The 12842-nt window shown below is 40.9% G+C and overlaps 1 protein-coding gene and 1 long non-coding RNA gene across 4 annotated transcripts in view; both read right to left on the bottom strand.

Moving 5' to 3' along the window:
- Positions 1-7279, bottom strand: part of LOC126424543 (cytochrome P450 4g15-like) — a 176315-nt gene extending 169036 nt beyond the window's left edge. The window contains exon 1 of one of the 3 annotated variants that reach the window (XM_050087286.1): positions 7218-7279. The gene's annotated coding sequence lies outside the window, so the exon portion shown is untranslated. Of the gene's footprint in view, positions 1-2327; positions 2363-7217 lie in introns of those variants that run through there. The other 2 variants (XM_050087288.1, XM_050087287.1) reach the window with 2 other exon arrangements.
- The window catches only part of LOC126424544 (uncharacterized), a 227052-nt gene that overhangs the window by 169036 nt on the left and 45174 nt on the right, over positions 1-12842 (bottom strand). The window lies entirely within an intron of this gene.

Raw genomic sequence — 12842 nt, forward strand, 5'->3', positions numbered from 1 at the left:
ACAAGGAGGGAACGGTTATTAAATAGGCTGGTTACGCCCACCGTCCTGAGTGTGACATCATTGCTAGCCAATCAGAAAGACGTCTATAATTAGGTAAGCACAAGAAGTAGATCAAAAAGTACGTTATAGTTAAATTACATCGTAACATCATTATAAATGATTATTCGTCATAAAATGTAAACTATAAAAGTTACTTGGTTTAAGATCAGCTAAAAGCAAGCTGCCCTCTAACGTCTATTCTGTGAAGATGCACCAAAGGTTATTAAATCGACAGGGAGATGCTACTCGCAAAGATACATCGAGGGTTGCCGTGGAAACGGCGTCCTATTCCGATGTGGTAGTCTACAGTGCTGTCAGAGATTACAATTGACGAGGACCAATGGCCTCTGTCGATATAACATGTTGAATTATAGTTATATTATATCGTAGCATTACGTAAGTCTCCTTATTCGTCATGAGACATAAACTGTAAAGGTTAAACACTTGAGATCAGCCAAATGTACGTAGCCGTCTAATGTCAGTTCTGGGAAAGATGCATCAAAGGTTGTTATATCTATAGTGAGACGGTACTAGTGGAGGTACATCGAGAGTTGCCGTTAAAAGCTAACGTATGTTCAAGTAGATTAATAAACTTTATAATCTCTTCTGTATCTATAATCTTGTGTTGTAAGACATTATTTTTAATAATACCAATTGTTTAATTTATTGATATGTTTTATTTTTAACATCAAGTGAGGCAAGTGTAGCACCATCGGGTATATCTATATTGTAAATTGCCTATGCCAGTTCATAACTGTTTTTAATGTTAAGCATTTTTGATAGACGTAAAAGGACTTTAAGATCTCATTCAATTTTTAATTAAGTTTCTGTGAGGGACAACTCATATTATTCACAACTGGGCGGATCGGCCTATTTTATGTATGAATCTTCACTTGAGATCGCTATTTGGGTAATTGCGGATTCATTACCTTCTAAGCCATGTTTTCACTAGGTGAAAATAGCATATTATTGTCATCAATCAGTTTTCTTACCTTAGTTTGAAATTTTGGGGTTGGTTCTCTATTGATTTCATTTATCTCATTTTCTTGAAAAAACGCTAGAGTTTTCGAGATGTAATCGGCTTCATTGATAATTACTAAGGTGTTTCCTTTATCTGCTTTGATGACAATAGCATTACCTGAAAGCAATTTTCTATTAATATTTTTAATTATATTGGATTCCTTGTTCGTTTTATGTCTACTTTTTCATTAGTAATGAAATCTTTCGTTTTTAAAACTACTTTACATGTTTCTGATTTGTTAGCTCTAGGACTTTTCGTGGCCACCTTTACCTCTGCAATTATCCGTTTCGTATTATCATGATTTAAATTATGCTTTAAATTATGTTTTGCCGGCCAGAGTGGCCGAGCGGTTCTAGGCGCTACAGTCTGGAACCGCGAGACCGCTACGGTTGCAGGTTCGAATCCTGCCTCGGGCATGGATGTGTGTGATGTCCTTAGGTTAGTTAGGTTTAGGTAGTTTTAAGTTCTAGGGGACTGATGATCTCAGATGTTAAGTCCCATAGTGTTCAGAGCCATTTGAACCATTTTTTTAAATTATATTTTAGACCTTTATTTAGTAATAATGTTTCACCTGTAGTAAATTGGATGTCGGTGAGATTTGAAACTCTGGGATAAAAGTTATGTAAGTTATATGGGTGATCAAACGAGCCTCCATGTTGTTTATTAATAACAACTTCTATTTTTGTACGATGTTTATGTAGAACATGATCATGCATAAAATGTATCTTTTCATCAATGACAAATAGTTCTTTAGAAAAGATGTGGCAATTGACTACTTAGCAATAGTTGTAACCAGTACATTTCATTATTTAAACGATCTTTCGTCTTAAAAGTATCTCGGATTTCTGATTTTATCCATAAAAAGCTGCTCTTTCGTTGTACAAATGGAATTACAGGAGAATTTGCTTTAATATTAATCTTGACATAACTAGGAACAACAAAATTTGCAATACACTGTTTATTGAAGCTTATTTTCATGTTGAGCTTCATGATTTTAGTTCTCATCCCTCTAAATTTCTTAAGGTTTCCTAGTACCTGACTAGTCAGTGAACATGAAACTTTTCGAAAACATTATCAGTCATCCTTAAGATTAAAATTTAAAGATTAAAGACAGTCTTGATCTCAACTTTTTATTTTTATTGGAGTGACTGGTTTCGATTCTATTTAAGAACCATCTTCATACTCCGAAGAAACACATTACCAGACAGAGAGCTCGTTATAATAATAAGTATATACAACAAAATGTAGAACTAATAAATAAATATACCCAGAATAGTGGGTGGACTCCGTCGAGCAAGTTGCGCCGACCCTCGACGCCGGAATAACTGCTAATCGAACAAGGAGGGAACGGTTATTAAATAGGCTGGTCATGCCCACCGTCCTGAGTGTGACATCACTGCTAGCCAATGAGAAAGACGTCTATGATTAGGTAAGCACAAGAGGTAGATATAAAGTGCGTTATAGTTAAATTACATCGTAACATCATTATAAATGGTTATTCGTCATAAAATATAAGCTGTAAAAGTTACTTGGTTTAAGATCAGCTAAAAGTATGCTGCTCTCTTACGTCTATTCTGCGAAGATGCACCAAAGGTTATTAAATCGACAGGGAGACGCTACTCGCAAAGATACATCGAGGGTTGCCGTGGACTCTTAAATAGAATCGAAACCGGTTACTCCAATAAAAATAAAAAGTTGCGATCAAGACTGTTTTTAATCTTTAAATTTTGGTCGTTACACACTGTGCACCAGGAGTGTGGCTATGAATAAAAAGAGTCATGGATTATGTTTACAAAATCACTTTATTCATTCAAAACAGCCTCCCCCTGCACCAAACCACAGCCTAAATAGTTTTAAAAGTATTTTGAAACCGTCGCTGTAGTCCTTTTTTGGATTTGCGTTTGGTACTGCAGTACAATTTTCTTGAATGAACTTAACTGCGTCATAGTAGTGTACTTTCGTTGCCAACTTGAATTTGTGAAACAAGCAGAAGTCGTCTGGGGCCAAATGCAGCGATTACTGTGTGATACAGGACTACGATCCGTATGCTGGCCATAAACTCGCTCACGGTCTTCGCTTTGTGGGCTGGGATGTCATCATGGAGGAGCGACAGGGAACCTGCCTCTCGGTATTTGGGTTAAATGGTTCAAATGGCTCTGAGCACTATCGACTTAACTTCTTAGATCTAACTTAGAACTAATTAAACCTAACTAACCTAAGGACATCACACACATCCATGCCCGAGGCAGGATTCGAACCTGCGACCGTAGCGGTGGTATTTAAGTTAAATTCGGCGAATTCTCACTCAAAAACAGTGGAGGACTCATAAACGTGATGTGGCCTCACTGCTGCAGTGCCATTTTCCAACGAGCGTCAGACACGTACTGTTTACATGTGCGACCAGAATGCGTGCTGCAGCCGTGTTAGCACTTCGGCTTTCTACATAGCTCATTATTAAATTTCAACGGTCGTAGCGCCACAAATCGCTATGTGACAGCATTGCAGTCAGGAATTTCATACAAACGGTCGTATCGGAACTGGAGCACCCTGTGTACATATACATATGGTGATTATACTGACACGTTTAGCAAATTATTTTCGGAAAATATTATGGAAATTAGTAATAACCCAGCATATAAACTCGGGAAAGGTGTAGACAGAATCTGGTTTCTATTCAGCGGTAAGAAAGATAAAGACAGTTTCAGAATAATGAATCTCAAAACACCATCTCTACATCTATAGATTAGAACGCACAAAAACAATGCCGCCAGACAAACAGTTAACGTTATAGATAAAACCTAGTTACATCATGCAGAAAACGATCAATAATCTACCAACAAGGAACCACTTGTGTGTGCGGTCGCAAAAGGCAGATGATGTTTACAGCATTCGACGCCCCATATATTGTCTGCCAGGTAATCACAACATTGGCTGCCAATGGCAACAGTGGGCGGGACCGGAGGTGTCCAATGGTGAGCACAGCCTTAGGCTACGGAGCGCAATTGAACTGCTTCGTCGACGAGTAACTCAGAACGGTGCTACTTTGTTAGAGGTGTTGACAAAGCAGAGCAAAGGCGGCGATGAACAAAACACACATTGCGTTATATCTACAACGACAGTTGCCGAAGTTGACATTCCTTCAGAAAGGAACCCAAGGAATTTCGGAGAGTGAGTAAGAAGTGGCAGATGAAGTATTAGCGTTTCTGCAAGATGAGACAGTGCAATATGTGGTGTCGTATTTAAGAGGGTCGTAATGTGTAATAGGCAGACATCTATCCAGACCATCACACAGGAATTCCAAACTGCATCAGGATCCACTGGAAGTACTATGACAATTAGGCTGGAGGTGAGAAAACTTGGATTTCATGGTCAAGCGGCTGCTCACAAGCCACGTATCACGCCGGTAACTGCCAAACGACGCCTCGCTTGGTGTAAGGAGCATAAACATTGAACGATTGAACAGTGGAACAACGTTGTGTGGAGTGACGAATCACGGTACACAATGTGGCGATCCGATGGCAGGGTGTGGGTATGGCGAATGCACGGTGAACGTCATCTGCCTGCGTGTGTAGTGACAACACTAAAATTCGGAGGCGGTGGTGTTATGGTGTGGTCGTGTTTCTTACGGAGGGTGCTTGCACAGGCCTAAACTTATGTTTTAAGCACCTTCTTGCTTCCCACTGTTGAAGAGCAATTCGGGGAAGGCGATTGCATCTTTCAGCACGATCGAACACCTGTTCATAATGCACGGCATGTGGCGGAGTCGTTACAGAATAACATCCCTGCTATGGCCTGCACAGATTCCTGACCTGAATCCTATAGAACACCTTTGGGATGTTTTGGAACGCCAAATTGGTGCCAGGCCTCACCGACCGACATCGATACCTCTCCTCAGTGTTGCGCTCCGTTAAGAATGTGCTGCCATTCCCCAAGAAACCTACCAGCACCAGATTGAACGTATGCCTGCGAGAGTGGAAGCTTGATGACAGTCGCTGTAGTCCTTTTTTGGACTGTCATCAAGGCTAACGGTGGGCCAACACCATATTGAATTTCAGCATTCCCGACGGAAGGCACAACGAAATTGTAAGTCATTTACAGCCAGGTGTCCCGATACTTTTGATCACATAGTGTAAATGCTAGCGACCATCTACATTTCGCACCTCAAATTGACCGCGATATGGATTACAGTGATTTGAAGGGAAGCAGTGGATGGTTACATAACTTCAAACAGTGCTACAGAATTGGTAGACGTAAGATAAAGAAATCTCAAAGAGTCAACTTGACGATGCACAGCAGACTGCGGAATCGTCCGAAATTTGGCAGATGAGATAAACAAAGTTATACCATCGTTCAGTAAATAATTTGTTTTCAACTCCGACATATCGGGTTTGAAGAGGAATGCATACGAAAGGAATCCTGGAAATCAGAGGTACCAAAGAGATTTGTATCAAGATCAAGTAACATCAATGCTTTAACACATTCGTACACAGATATGCCGACTGTTAAAATGCATGGAAAATTGACTGCAAAGTTATTTATAATGCTGCGAGAAGTTGGAGGTGCTCTCCCCCCTTCGATTCTTCCACGTGTGTGTTCTTCCAGTAGGGCAGTAGGGAGTATTTAGGTGACAGCAAGCAACAGTGGGAAAATGGGCATACGAGAACTACAGCAATGGGATGAGCACTGCTTTTGGCCAACACCCGGTCAAAATAACTTGCTTGATTACTGGTCTGCACATAAAACTCATATTCCTATAGAACAAGCGATCCCTCCCAAAAAAGAGTGCGACATTGCAGTTCATATCACCTGGAACCACTGGATAAATTCCGCCTCTGGATGTTTGTTTTTTCCGTGCCTATAAATCATATTATCACACTATCTGCAGCTACGCCTTAAAGCATAGTTTCACGAAAAACTCGACGATACTCTGTTTCGCATTTAGTTGCATACCGTCACATTACATCATATCTCATCACCCCATTACACCAATGTGATTCTGTATGCAGTCCTTAGGAGTGGATATCCAGCTGGACGTCCTGCGCTAACTGCAAGGGGTTCACCTCAGACGATGGTGCGAACCTTTGTGATCACTGTGGAGCGCCATTTTTCATTTGATGTTTATGGTGCAAGTTAATAGTTTGTTCCGAATATTTCTTGAATGTCAACGATGTCCATTTCGTCAGGTTGATCTCTGCACCTCCCAGACACTCATTTTCTGTCGTCCTCCTAATGCACATGGTGAGTCATTAGCAGCGAATACTTTTCTCTCATAATTAGTAGCACAACACTTTAGAACGAACTTTCCTAAATACTGAACTTGCAGCCCCCCACTCGAGAGGTTCCTTATAAGAGGTTGTCATACCTTTCGAAACAATTGCTCTGTAAAAAAACAGTTACAAATTTGCGGAAGAGATTAGACATGCATGAAACCCTACTAATGCGACGTTCGCTTTGCTTGGCATGCCAAACATGTATATCAATCCTACGCACGAAACTGTAGCAGTCATTAAAGGAAAGACATTTCCACCTGGGGAAATTAAAGGAATTTTCGAGTTAATAGAAACTATATTAAACTACATCTGCTTTACTTTTCAAAACCAGATCTACCTTCAAACGCGATTCCGTTAGTAGGCACACTGTCAAATATTTTCGTCAACAATATGAAAAAAAAAATTCTTCAAAGGTCGCCCTGAAATTACCGCATGTATAGTATACTACAAACATTATGTTGATGATGTTCTCATCTTATTTCGCGACTCACAACAAGCAATTGACGGATTTGCAAGCGTCTTTAGTAAATTACATAATAATGTTACTTTCATAGTCGAGCAGACTTAAAATTCAAAGATTCTCGAAAATCTTGGAATTCTCGGGACTGATACCTGGCGTATCAGTGTCGGTAACAGGCAAAAATTCTCCATATTCTCGGTTGTCGGGATGGATGAACTGTCATTGTACACAACGAAATTTGTACAGAACCCTCACAGCGCGAGGCCTACTCACAACTGGCCAGTTTTCTTTCCCGTATGGAACAGAAAACCGACAAAATGAATACCCAGACAATCGCGGGTTTGTACACTGGCGAGGCAGAGAAGTGCGACAATCTGGCGAGACGATCGCTTGGCAAGCAGCTTCCAAGGCCATCGCTACCACTTACCTGGGACGCTCTCGCTCGCCGCCTAGACAGAAACTTGCGCAATACGTGGAGCGGCTAACGCGTGTACACAACTAATGCTGGCAGGAGCCCATTATATAGGATGGCCCCAGCGCAGCGCACGTGTGGCGGGTGGGGGGGGGGGGGGGGGGAGGGGAGGGGAGCAGTAAAAACAAGAGGAAAGCGGAACAGTACACATTTCTTGAATCCTTCTTTTTTTTTTTGTATCTAATCGTGCTGCAGCTTTACACGGCGTGCTTTCCTTTCTGTGAAAGAATCTACTACCTCATCAAACGTTTTACTATATGAAAAATAAAAATGTCATTGTATAATACTGAAAAAGCTGTCGAAACAAATAGTACCCGAGACTAGTGTGATTTTTTCTTTTGATTACGTTTATTTTGTCACTGTCAGTTAGATAAAACGAAATAGGTCTTTCTAATATTGCAGCGATTCTAAAACATGCCAAATAAGTGAAACTGTTTTGGCACAAATGGTCGTTTTTATCTACCTCGTTTACAAAAATAACACGACAGAATATAATTCACGAAATATCAATATCAAATGCTTGTTAAGGATACTACATGCAAAAAGTTTTAGAGTTTTAGGTTAGGAAGAAGTTTTACATTTCATTCATATGCTCCAGTTTCTCAAGCATGAGATCGAAAAATACTAGTAGTACGAAATTTTTATATAAATTGGCAATTGTCATATTCTTCCATGTAATTTGTGTAATGTCCCCGTGTCCTCTCTTTCCTCGTTCTAACAAACCATCATGTCGTCACTAATTCCGTAACTATTCACGTAGACGTTATTACGTATACGTACAACGCGTTTTCCGCGCTATTCCGAGAATACAATTAAGCGGCTGCTAACCAAGGGCTGTGCAGCTCGCCATTAGTAGTGTAGCGATCTGGCCAAAATTTTCTGTCAAAATTTCACTTTCTTGGATACACCGAGAAGATAATTCGTAATATTTCTTACCTGTCATTCCTGTTAGTCGTTTATTTTCACTGTGGTAGTCTGAATCTATGTATCTCGCTAATGATTGTAATCACGCTTATCATTCGCACATGTAGCCAGTCACATTAAGCGGATGGCATTCACCCGTTCGGGTTTATTCGACTCAACTCGGTCAGCCCCCTCGCCTTTTGTCTGCAGAAAGTTTTTTAGTTTTTTATTTCTAGATGCGACGGAGATTCCACTGGCAGAGACATCACGCACTCAAAAATCTGCTTACGATTCGTTCAGAAATCAACTTACAATTTAATTGCGTAGGCTTCCGCGGGCAGAGTCAGTCGACATAAAAGTTTTCTGAGTGTAATACCGCGTCATAATGTACACAACTACTGCTGCTGGAGAAAAACCAACGATTCGGCCACGATTGCATCTGCCTTCTTCAAGATCTACTGGTCAAGACCCAGAAGACGGCAGCTGCAACCGAGGCCTAAACGTTGGTTTTTCTCCAGCAGCAGTAGTTGTGTACATTATGACGCGGTACCACACCCAGAAAACTTTTATGAGAGAATGTGTTCAAAAATGTTCAAAAACCAACAGTATTACGTTTCAAAATCATATGAACATTCGATAGACCAACGTACGGTAGATGCTAGGCGCTTTGTGAAAAAAGTTTTCTTTTCTTCAAAAATATGAATTTGGTGCCCCTGAAATTGCCGCCGGGGGAAGATACCCCCCCCCCCCTCCCATGCTCCTCTTACCCCAGCCACCAGATCCGTACCTGATATTCTATAGTCATTAGACCATTAGATTGTAATTCTTCTTCACTGGGGACAGCAATGTGGCCACCGCATCTCAACAATGATATACTTTGACCTTGAATTTTAATTCCACTCCTGAACAATTTTGCTTTCGTCATTGCGTCTTCGACGGACAGATTGAACAGCGGCGAAAGACTACATCCCTGTCTTACAACCTTTTTAAAGCATTCACTTCGCTCCTGGTCTTCAGCTCCTATTGTCCGCTCTTGGTTGTTGTACATTGTATATTACCAGTCACGCTCTATAGCTTATCCATATCTTTCTCAGAATTTCGAACATATCGCTTCACTTCACACTGTCGAACGCTTTTTCCCGGCCGACAAATCTTACCACCGTGTCTTAATTTCTCTCGACTTTTCCTTCCATTATCAACCGCATCGTCAGAATTGCCCCTCTGGAACCATTACCTTTCCTAAAGCCAAACTGATCATCATCTAACAAACCCTCAGGTTTCTTTTCCATTCTTCTGTGTGCTATTCTTGTCAGCAACTTGGATGGATGTGCTGTTGTGCCATGATTCTTGCTCTCGTCGACTCTTATAGGTGAATATTAATATGGGATATGTTCAACGTTCGCCTTTATGACGGCTTATATTCGGATATGGATACTTTCAGCGAAATGTCTGAATGTCTTTGCAGTAATGGCTGCCAACTATTCCTCAAGACACGAGGACAGAGGAAGCAGGATGTTGGACTCTGGTGTCTGAGGCGAATTAAACGTTCTTACTCTTCCCAAAGGTGATCCATTAGGTTCTGGGCTGGAGTCTGGGCGGGCAAGTCCATTTCGCGAAAGGTATTGGTTAAGGAAAGGCAAACCTACATATCTAACGTTTGTAGACTTAGAGAAAGCTTTTGACAGTGTTGACTGGAATAGTCTCTTTCAAATTCTAAAGGTGGCAGGTGTAAAAACAGGGAGCGAAAACCTATTTACAATTTGTACAGACACCAGATGGTAGTTAGAAGAGTCGAGGGGCACGAAAGGAAAGACGTGGCTGATAAAGGAGTGAGACAGGTCTGTAGCCTATCCCCAATGTTATTCAGTCTGTATATTGAGCTAGCAGTAAAGGAAACAAAAGAAAAATTTGTAGTAGGAATTAAAATCCGTGGAGAAGAGATAAAAACTTTGTGGTTTGCCGATGACATTGTAATTCTGTCAGAGACAGCGAAGGACCTGGAAGAGCAGCTGAACGGAATGAACACTATCCTGAAAAGAGGAAATAAGATGAACATCAACAAAAGCAAAACGATGATAATGGAGTGACTAGGAAATAAGACACTTAAAGTAGTAAACGAGTTTTGCTATTTGGGAAGCAAAATAACTGATGACTATCGAAATAGGGAAGATATAAAATGTAGATTGACAATGACAAGGAAAGCGTTTCTGAAGAAGAGAAATTTGTTAATATCGAGTATAGATTTAAGTGCCAGGATGTCTTTTCTGTACGTATTTGCGTGGAGTTGCTATGAACAGAAGTGAAACATGGACGATAACTAGTTTAGACAAGAAGAGAATAGAAGCTTTCTAAATGTGGTGCTACAGAAGAATTCAGAACATTAGATGGGTAGATCACGCAACTAATGAGGAGGTACTGAATAGAATTGGGGAGAAGAGAACTTTCGTGGCACGACCTGACTAGAAGAAGGGATTGGTCGGTAGAACACGTTCTGAGACATGGCTTTACTATTAGAAGGAAGCGTGGAGAGTAAAAATCGTAGAGGGAGACCAAGAGATGAATATACTACGCAGGTTCGGAAGTATGTAGGTTGCAGTAATTATTCGGAGATGAGGAGGCTTGCACAGGATAGAGTAGCACAGAGAGATGCATGAAACGAGTCTCTGGACTGAAGACTATAACAACAAACAGCAACATTGTCTCAAGGACCATTGCCTAACGAACGCTGCTTTACCGCAGAGTGCACTGTGATGCTTTAAAAAAATATATATAAGTGTTGATATAATTACAGTGATGCTGACGTTAGCACTCATCGTCGCCGAACTGTTTGTCTGCTGCACACAGTGCACGTGACTGGAAAATGTGTTCAAGCCCTTCCGCACTTAGTATTTTGTTAAGCGCAAGGTGGGCACCAGACTTAAACCACGCGAGACACCTCCGTAACGTATCAGCACCTGCTCCCTGGTTAACGTGAGGCACTACGCAAGTGGGCAGGTAGCGGTCTCCAGGTTTTCGCCAAACGCAATCCCTTACACACGACAGGGCACAGCTTGATTCATCGCTCCAGATCACACGTTTCAAGTCACCCACCTGCCAGCGACGCCGCTCTTTACACCACAACAAGCGTCGCTTAGCATTCATGAAGTTCCATCTTGCTGGAATAGCTGTGCGTTAGCGACTTCAGTTAATCAGTACAACGGAGAACCAGTCAAAGTTGCTAATTTCACTATTTTTATACACTGGATGTCTATTCTCGGGCTGGGACGCATTTTCAAATCATCGTAACATAGTGAAAACTGGTACTTTCGAAAATGCAAAAACCATGTAAAAATGTGCAAACCAACAGTTTTCTAAATACTTGTTTTACAAATAAAACTGCCTTTTCCTGCTGCTCGTTACTTTATTTATCCTATACAGATTTCGCCTTCTCCGGTTCTAAGACATCAGTGGGATCTTTGAAAATACGTTTTTTTTAGATTATTAAACAGTTCACTTCGCGATTTTTCTGTAAAAAAGTAATTACTTACGATTTGCTGATCTGCGCTACCTCACATCTGGTCTGGAGGTCGCACTACCACTGTTACCACTGCCATATAATCGTATCTTTGTGTTCTGGTCTTCCACACACTGTTCACCATGTTTCTCACTCTTTTTTGTGGTAGACTATTGTTCTTCTGTCACTCGATACATCTGTTTCGTCATACACTGTTTTTCACAACGTAAATATTCGGCTCCATTACGTGTTTCATCTTCTTTAGCATGTTTACCTATTTGTTGCCAAGCTAACGAAGTATATGTTTGAGACTAACTTCTATTTATGATGTTTATGCCGTGTGTGAGTATAAGTGAGAGAGAGAGGGGGATAGAGCGCATGAGGTATTTTTTTTGGGGGGGGAGCGGGGTTGTACTAGCTGTTAGCGAGTGGTTGAAAACTTTGGTGACAGCTGATATGACTTTTCGTTTCAATATTCTGTGGAGAGGTTCGTAGAAGAGTGAGTGTAAAGATGTTGGGTTCTATTTTTATTATATTGGACAGTATTGGACCTGAATCAAATGAAAGGAGTGTTGATATAGAAAACATGTATTCCAACATACCAGTACCAGTAACAATAGAAATTATAGATAAGAACCTGAAATCTTATAGTCAACTCCCTGATGAAAAGATTAAGGAAATATGCACACTAATAAAACTCATAACAGAACAAAATTACTTCCAATTCAATAATGAATTTTATTTACAAGAAGATGGATTACTAATGTCGCCAAACTCCAGACGACGACACGCATGTAAAACGATGTTCATCGGTATTCAAGAGCTGACAATGTGGTCAATAATTGGAGTCGTGTCGCATATTTTTGTTGTCGATCTGATACCATTTCGAACGCACTGTGGTCGACAGAAAGTTATAGTGTATCGTTTTCCACACTTTTGACCAATGAACCGTAGGGTACTTGGTTTCCACCACGTTATGTGGAACAGCCCGCAGAAGGTTGATATAAAAGTCTTTCGCCTTTGGTGGGCGTGCAGCGGGGAGATTCGAGCTGACATAGCTGTAATTAAGAATGAAGGTCGACACATGGGAGAGTTGTGGGGTGACTTGCGCAACCAACACCGGCGGGACGTTAGAGACTGGCATCAGAACCAGTAGTAAACGACCCTTGAGAGAAGCTTTTCCA

Source organism: Schistocerca serialis, chromosome 10 (genome assembly GCF_023864345.2).
Source record: "Schistocerca serialis cubense isolate TAMUIC-IGC-003099 chromosome 10, iqSchSeri2.2, whole genome shotgun sequence".
NCBI classification, from domain to species: Eukaryota; Metazoa; Arthropoda; class Insecta; order Orthoptera; family Acrididae; genus Schistocerca; species Schistocerca serialis.